This window comes from Canis aureus, chromosome 5, assembly GCF_053574225.1.
Source record: "Canis aureus isolate CA01 chromosome 5, VMU_Caureus_v.1.0, whole genome shotgun sequence".
In the NCBI taxonomy this organism is placed as follows: Eukaryota; Metazoa; Chordata; class Mammalia; order Carnivora; family Canidae; genus Canis; species Canis aureus.
The window spans coordinates 57,967,809-57,974,580 of NC_135615.1; the positions used below are offsets into that span (position 1 = coordinate 57,967,809).

At 57.0% G+C, this 6,772-nt stretch overlaps 2 long non-coding RNA genes across 2 annotated transcripts; one reads left to right on the forward strand and one right to left on the reverse strand.

The window, feature by feature from the left end:
• Positions 1 to 435: 435 nt before the first annotated feature.
• LOC144314263 (uncharacterized) lies at positions 436 to 3,054 on the forward strand. The gene is made up of 2 exons (XR_013380088.1): positions 436 to 1,498; positions 1,680 to 3,054. It is a non-coding gene; the product is annotated as an uncharacterized LOC144314263 (long non-coding RNA).
• Positions 3,055 to 3,629: 575 nt separating this feature from the next.
• LOC144313462 (uncharacterized) lies at positions 3,630 to 6,218 on the reverse strand. Its single transcript, XR_013379109.1, has 2 exons — positions 5,274 to 6,218; positions 3,630 to 4,506 (listed from the first exon to the last, which is right to left on the reverse strand). It is a non-coding gene; the product is annotated as an uncharacterized LOC144313462 (long non-coding RNA).
• Positions 6,219 to 6,772: the final 554 nt, after the last annotated feature.

Sequence of the window (6,772 nt, forward strand, 5' to 3'; positions counted from 1 at the left end):
CCCCGGAGCCCGTGGTGCGGCGCGGAGGCCCCGACGGGACCCGTGACCCGCAAGGCGAGCGCCCCCGCGCGGCCGCGCGCGATCCTCGCAGCGAGGCCGGGGCTGCCCGCGGCCCACGGCTGCTCGGGGTTACTACACGAGTGGGGGGAGCCGAGGCCCAGCTCCAGGCCGCGGGGCAGGCGCGGGTCTGCAGCTCCGCAAGGCGTCCCCGGACCCCCCCCCACCTGCCCGGGGCCCCACTACACCCTCCCACCCGCCCTCACCCCTCCCACCTGCCCTCACCCCTCCCACCTGCTGGGCCCCCCCACAACCTCCCACCCGCCCCCACTCCTCCCACCTGCCCCGGGCCCCCCCACACCCTCCCACCCGCCCCCACCCCTCCCACCGGCCCCGGGCCCCCCCACACCCTCCCACCCCCTCCCACCCACCCACCCCCTTCGCTCCCGCGACCAGGTGCAAAAGTGGTTCAAGCTGCTGAGGCCCCGCTGCGCCCCAGACGCGGCCCTCCCCACGCGGCCCTCCCCGAGCGGGTGGGATCTCCCGACCCCACTTTACTTTCCACCCCGGCCCCGCCAAGGAGCGCAGGGCCCTCTGAAGCCCTGGTCCGCATCGGCTGGCAGCCTCCCCAGGGGTCTTGGAGCCTGTTTTGTGTTATTTTGCGTGCGGAGCCCCCAAAGGAGGGGACGGCGGGCTGGGTCCTGGGTGAGAATCCTGGCAGCGGCTCTGGGGCTCGGCCGGGAGAGGAGCGGCCCCCGCAGGGCGCCCTGTGCTGGGGGACACGGGATGGGGATGCCCGGGAGGCCCGATGTGTGGGGCCGAGGACGAGGCCGAGGACCCGGTTCTGTGCAGCCAGCGCGCATCTGCCTTTCAGGCCCGTCTCTGGGGAAGCGCCCTGGGCCCGGTGGGGCCTTGGGAGGCCAGGTATTCGGGGCTTCCTCTGGGGGAAGTTCTGTGTAAACGAAGAGATCAAGACTTTGTCCTTCTAGGAGGAAGTATTTCTTTCCTAAACCTCCGGGGAGCTGCACCTAGAGGATTCTGCTGAGAAATAAAACACCGTCCCAGCTCGCTGGTCGGGGGGGATTTTGTCTCCGGGAGCCCCTGAGTCAGGAACAGGGCATCCGACTCACATCTCCACCACCCGGACACCGGAGTGTCCCTGACCACGGGGACAGCAGCGTTCACTGCTCCTTGCGGGACCTTGCTAAGCCGCAGGGATGCTCAGCACGTTCGCTCCTCATCCATCGCTCCTGATGCCCTTTTCCTGGTCTGCTCTCACGTTGCCATCTTTCTGGGCTTTGAGAGAAGAGAAGGGGGGAAAAAAGTTGTAGCTTTGGGAAATCTTGAAATGTATTCAGTGACCTTAGACGTTTGCTTCGTCTGCCTCAGGGAGATAAGCGATGGGAGGCAAGGGAGAGAAATTAGCTTCTGGAGGCCATAAACATGGAAAATCTCTTCCTGCTGAGAGATATGGGGACTAAACTGGCATCTTGGGGGAAAGGTGCGTGCTCTCCATGACCTACAAACCACGCTGGTTTCCTTGAACCAACGTGTGACAGGCTTTCAGGCCCGTGTGCACTCCTACTGTTAGTGTGCTTCCCATCACAGCGACTCAAACTGTAACTGCCCAGCGTCGCCCACAGCTAGCCAGTCCTAAAGTGACTCTTATCACTTCCTTGCAGGGTGACAGGGTGAGCAGGTCGTGAGCGTGCACAGGAAGAGGTCTCTAGACAGCGCTGTGACCAAGCCGGACAGCCGGACACGTGGCCGATGTCTTGAGGTGCAAGCAAGTCAAGAAGTGCTGTGGGTCCGTGTCGCACGATGGCCACCACCTGACTCAAGATGTTAGGCCGGTCCCGGGGACCCCTGGGAGCTGGTCTTCGCCTCTGCCTTGTGACACCAAACCAAGGTCTCATTTTTAATGCTATTAAGAAGCTGTGCCCAAGGCTTTGGCCTTGTTATCTCCCTTAACAACGTTATTTTGTTTGGCTGCAAAATAAGCAGCATGGGGTTAAATGTATTAGCTGCCTTCAAACCTAATTTATCTTCATTCCTTCCTAATTTACACTCGGGCTGAATTAATGAGAATGATTTAATTAACACAGTGCGACCACGGTACCAGGGATAGGACAGCTCAGGGGATTAGAGCAGACAGTGGGCCAGGCAGCTGCCGTCCAGCCTCCTGTGGTCCCCCCGAGGCCCCACCCGAACTTCACACACACCCGTCCCTGCCCTGCCCGCCTTCCAAGTGTCTTCTTTGTTCTTTGATCCACTTCCTGAATCTGTGTGAGGAAAATGGCACTGCCTTCCTTCCTCGGGTCATGTCCGCCGGTCGTCAAGGCTGTGGCCTGCAGAATCGGTGCAGCAGGGAGGCCCGGTGCTCTCCCTCCTGTGTCAGGTTCCCGCGGGGAAATGGCCACAGAGCCAGGGACAGACTCCCCTGGCTGCACTTGTCCTGGGATCAACACCAGCGGAAGGAGCGGGGGCTTCTCGGGGATGCCTCTCAGCTGAGGCCCTGGCTGGAGCCGAAACACCCCTCAGAGTTGCCCCCAGGAAAAGTGAGAAGGCCCGGTTGTATGAGGCTGCCTGGGCCAGTTCCCCAGTACAGGCTCCCCAGGAGAGGGACCAAGGCCTGGGTCCAGTGGCCCGATCCCACAGAGTCCTCAGCCCTCCAGGGACAGGGGCCCAGGGCCTCCTACTGCCCGTACCCCCAGCAGCTGGGCGGGGGGGTGTCTAGTCTCCCTGGAGGAGTGAGGCCATGGGCGCAGGGCCCCCTTCGACACTTCCTCTAACAGAGAATCAAACCTAGAGAAATGAGACCTCAGCTCCTACCAGCACACCTCTTACCTTAAAAAAAAAAAAAAAAACAAGGAAAACTGAAGAGCAAGGCAGTCGGTGCGAGAAGCTCTCCGCATCAGGTAAGTCAGTGTCTTTCTCTGGGAACAGACAAGAAGTCTGAACAGACCGTTTTCTAAATTTTGATTTGCCACCTTCTGTATTTGTCTTTTTAACTGTATTCGTGTTAAGTGTTTCTTGTGATAAACCTTGAGAATATTCTTGAAATGTGACCGTGTCGTATTTTAAAACTTCAGTTGCTTCCTACACACATGATAGGGGTTTCAGGCGTTTTTGTGAGTTACTCTGGGTTATCCTATTACTTTTTAATTTCAAATTCCAGTTGTTCGTGGCTTATCTATATGGAAAAAATGGATTATGACTTTTTTCCAGATTGATTGATTTGAGAGAGAGGGTGTGCGAGGGGGGGGGGTGGCCGGGAGGGGTGAGGGCTGGATCCCATGCCCCTGAGATCACGACCTGAGCTGAAACCGAGAGGCAGTGGCTCAACTGCCGGGGCCTTGCAGGCGCCCCTGCATGATGACTTTTAATAGAAAATCGTGCGTGGACGTGTATTTGTGTCCTTTCCGAGCCGAGCCCGCATCCTGCTGAAGTCCCCCTCGGAGTCCTTGCAGCAGGAGCACCCCATCCCTCACCCCATGCCCCCGTCCAACGGTGCGGGCCGGCTTGCAGGGACACCGAGGGTGCTTCGGAGCTGCCGCCGGGGCACGGAGCTATGCGGGCTGGGGCCTCTGGGGCCCAGCACAGTCACCTTCACGGGGACACACGTTAGGGTCAGACTTTTAAAGCAGCATTTATTATTTTTTCTCTGATTATGAAAGCAACACATAGTAGTAATGTGGAGGAAACCCAGGAAAGTAAAAGAAAAAAATTAACCACAAACTTGCCATTTGGAAGACAGTGATGTTTGGCATTTGGGTTCCAGTCTTTTATAGCCACATAGTGTCTTATTTTTAGCAGTTAAACAGTTAAGGGCAGAGACTGGAGTTGGGCTGGATTCCGGCTTCTGCAGCGCTGGAGGCCTGGGGCCGGGCCCTGAGCAGTCTGGGGGCGGGTTCCGGTGGCGGTGGCAGGAGGCCGGTGGCGGTGGCGGGAGCACTGCTCGGGCATTGTCTTGCTGATCAGTGAGCTGGCAGGTGCAAGGCCGGCTTTCCTGGTTCCCTCCTGAGCCGAGCTGAGAGGAGAGCCCAGAGCGCTAGTGTGACCGCCCCACAGCGTGTCCTCCCCCTCGAGTCACTCGAATCCTGTTCTCACACGTGCCCAGTGGCAGTGGCTCAAGGGACACTTCCTGTCCTGAAGGAAGTTACAGACGCTCTTTGGAGTGTCTGGGATGTGCCTTTGCCTCCTTCCACCTCTCGTTGATGGTTGATGGTTGCTGTCTTCCCGCTTTACACCGGGGCCCTGGGGCTTCGGGGGATGATGCAGCAACAACCCTTTACTCTCCAGCAGCTTAAGAAACTAAGGTGCTGCAGGCCCCGGGGGGGGGGGGGGGGGGGGGGGGGCGCTCAGCAGTTGAGTGCCTGCCTTCAGCCCAGGGCATGACCCCGGGGTCCCGGGATTGAGTCCCACGTTGGGCTCCCCGCAGGGAGCCTGCTTCTCCCTCTGCCTGGGTCTCTGCCTCTCTCTGGGTCCTCATGAATAAATAAATAAAATCTTAAAAAAAAAAAAAAAAAGAAAGAAAGAAAGAAACTAAAGTGCTGCAAAGGGGAAAGTATTTAAGAAGTCACACATTTTTTAAAAAGCAGCAGCTAGCTATATTTAGAAGAGGGTGGCCCATCCAAGACACAGCCTGTGTGGAATACAGGCTCCTACCTTTTCCTGCCCTGAAGATCTCGTGGGGCCACTTGACAAAGGCTCTCTCATATCTATGAAAATCACACCCGGCCTCTGTGATGTGTGGCTTTTCACGGCCCAGGGGCATCTTAACCCATTCCCCACCCCCTTATTCTCCATAATCTTTGAGTGCCCCAAGGCTCCTGGATCTAAACTCTTAATTTGTTCTAAGTAATTACATTAAAGAATTGACCGTTGTTCCAAGCACTGAAAATGAGGGTTTTGTTTGGCCTATAGGCCTTGCTTCCAGGGCAGGATGCCAAGGCCCCGAGCAAGCCCGGGCACGAAGACGGGACCAGAAGAAGGGACCTTTGTGGTCCAAGAGCTCGTACCTTCAAATGAATATTAAAAGGATTTTATGGCCCTCTGTGAGCATAGGCTCTAGTCACTTACATACAGTTCAGCTGGGACAGGAGTCTGGAAGAAGAAAAAAAACCCCAAGAAGCTGCAAGTTAACATGACCAGCATGAAGAAAGGATGAAAGCAGACAGACGCCAGAGCTCCCACCACTGGTTCCCTTCGTGACTTTGAAGAACTCACATACACCTGAGTACACAAACGAGCTGAAAGACTCACTATTCCCTTACCTGAGGCTACCTGAAGATATTTAAATATCTGAAGGAAATGGACCTTCAAACAATCACAAATCAGTTTACACGCCCACAGTGATCTTGAGAAGTTAGTGGTTGCATCGGGCTGTGCAGCAGATACTCATTTACAGGCGTCCTGTTGGTACCCGGGCCGCGGCATCCTCCACTCGCACTAGGCTTTCAGCCCACACGGTGATTTTACACTTTGTGGGCCTGGCCTGCCGTCCACGTCCTTGTATTTGCATTTTGAATGTGTCGTTCCGACTCTGAAGCCAAGGAAAGAAATCACACACAGAGAAACTCGAGAGCAGTAGGGGAAAGAACATCTGCCGGCCAAAACGGAGCTCAATTTCTGTCACCCTAGCAGGTGCCAGTCTGGGGTGTGGACCGCCTGGGTGGTGAAACGTCGTCTCCAATTGCCATTTTTCACCCAAGGATTATAAATAAAGCCATTATTGCCTCATTAAAAGCTGACCTGTTTAAAAAAAAAAACAGCAAAGTGGCTCCTAATGACACTGGCCAAGGGAAAGGCCTCACACCTCTGCTCCCAGCAGAGACTTGAGTGCCCGGGAGGTCACGGGGACCCCAGCTCCTCGACACCGGGCGCCCATCTCTTGGTTTTTCGGGGTCCCGCGTGATGCCTAAAGCGAGCACCAAGTTGCACTTTGATTTTTCAGATGGTGCTTGCAGAAAAATCCCCGGTCGGTTTCAAAGAACGCATGCTCTCTGTTGCGCTTGCTGTGTTTTTTCAAATCCCATACACGATTTTGCAGGATCTCAAAAATGCCTAAAGTTTGTCCAGTATCAAGTTTTTGTGTGTGTCCCGCTGCAGACAAAAGGTTGTTCCTGTTTCCTGTCGGTTGTTCCCCTGCGGCCCCAGCAGCCTGGAGGAGTCGGAGCTTGTAGCTCGGCGGCACCGCGCAGGGTGATCCCGCAGCGCCCCCTGCCGGCCGCGCTGGGAACGACGCCCCGGGGACCCCAGCTTGTAGCTCCGCGGCACAGCGCAGGGTGGGTGACCCCGCAGCGCCCCCTGCTGGCCGCGCTGGGAACGACGCCCGGGGGACACCGCGTGGGAGGACCGAGCCCAGGGGACGAGGGTCGCGCATGCCCCGTGGCCACTGCGGGCGGTAGTGTCGCGGGGATAATAGAGGAGGAAGGAGGGGGACCTGCAGCCGAGGGCTCCGCTTGTGCCGCCATGTGGCCGTGGGTCCCTCGAGCGCTTACCCAGACTCACCAAGTCGCATGTGTAAAATGCGTAGGCTTTCTGTAGGTCAATCACACTTCAGTGAAGTGGGCTGTTTTTTAAGTAAAAAGGGTTTTTTTGTTATTGTTGTTTTAAGTCCCAACATGTGGAAGAAGAGGAGCGTGGTGCGTGCGCAGAACGCGCCGGCGCCCTGGGCCTGCGGGGAGCATCCTCGCTGCGTTCTCCGTGCAGGGCCCCGTGCGGCAGGGATGCTCTCGCAGCGATAAGGGTGACGGGAGACCTGCCGTTTATC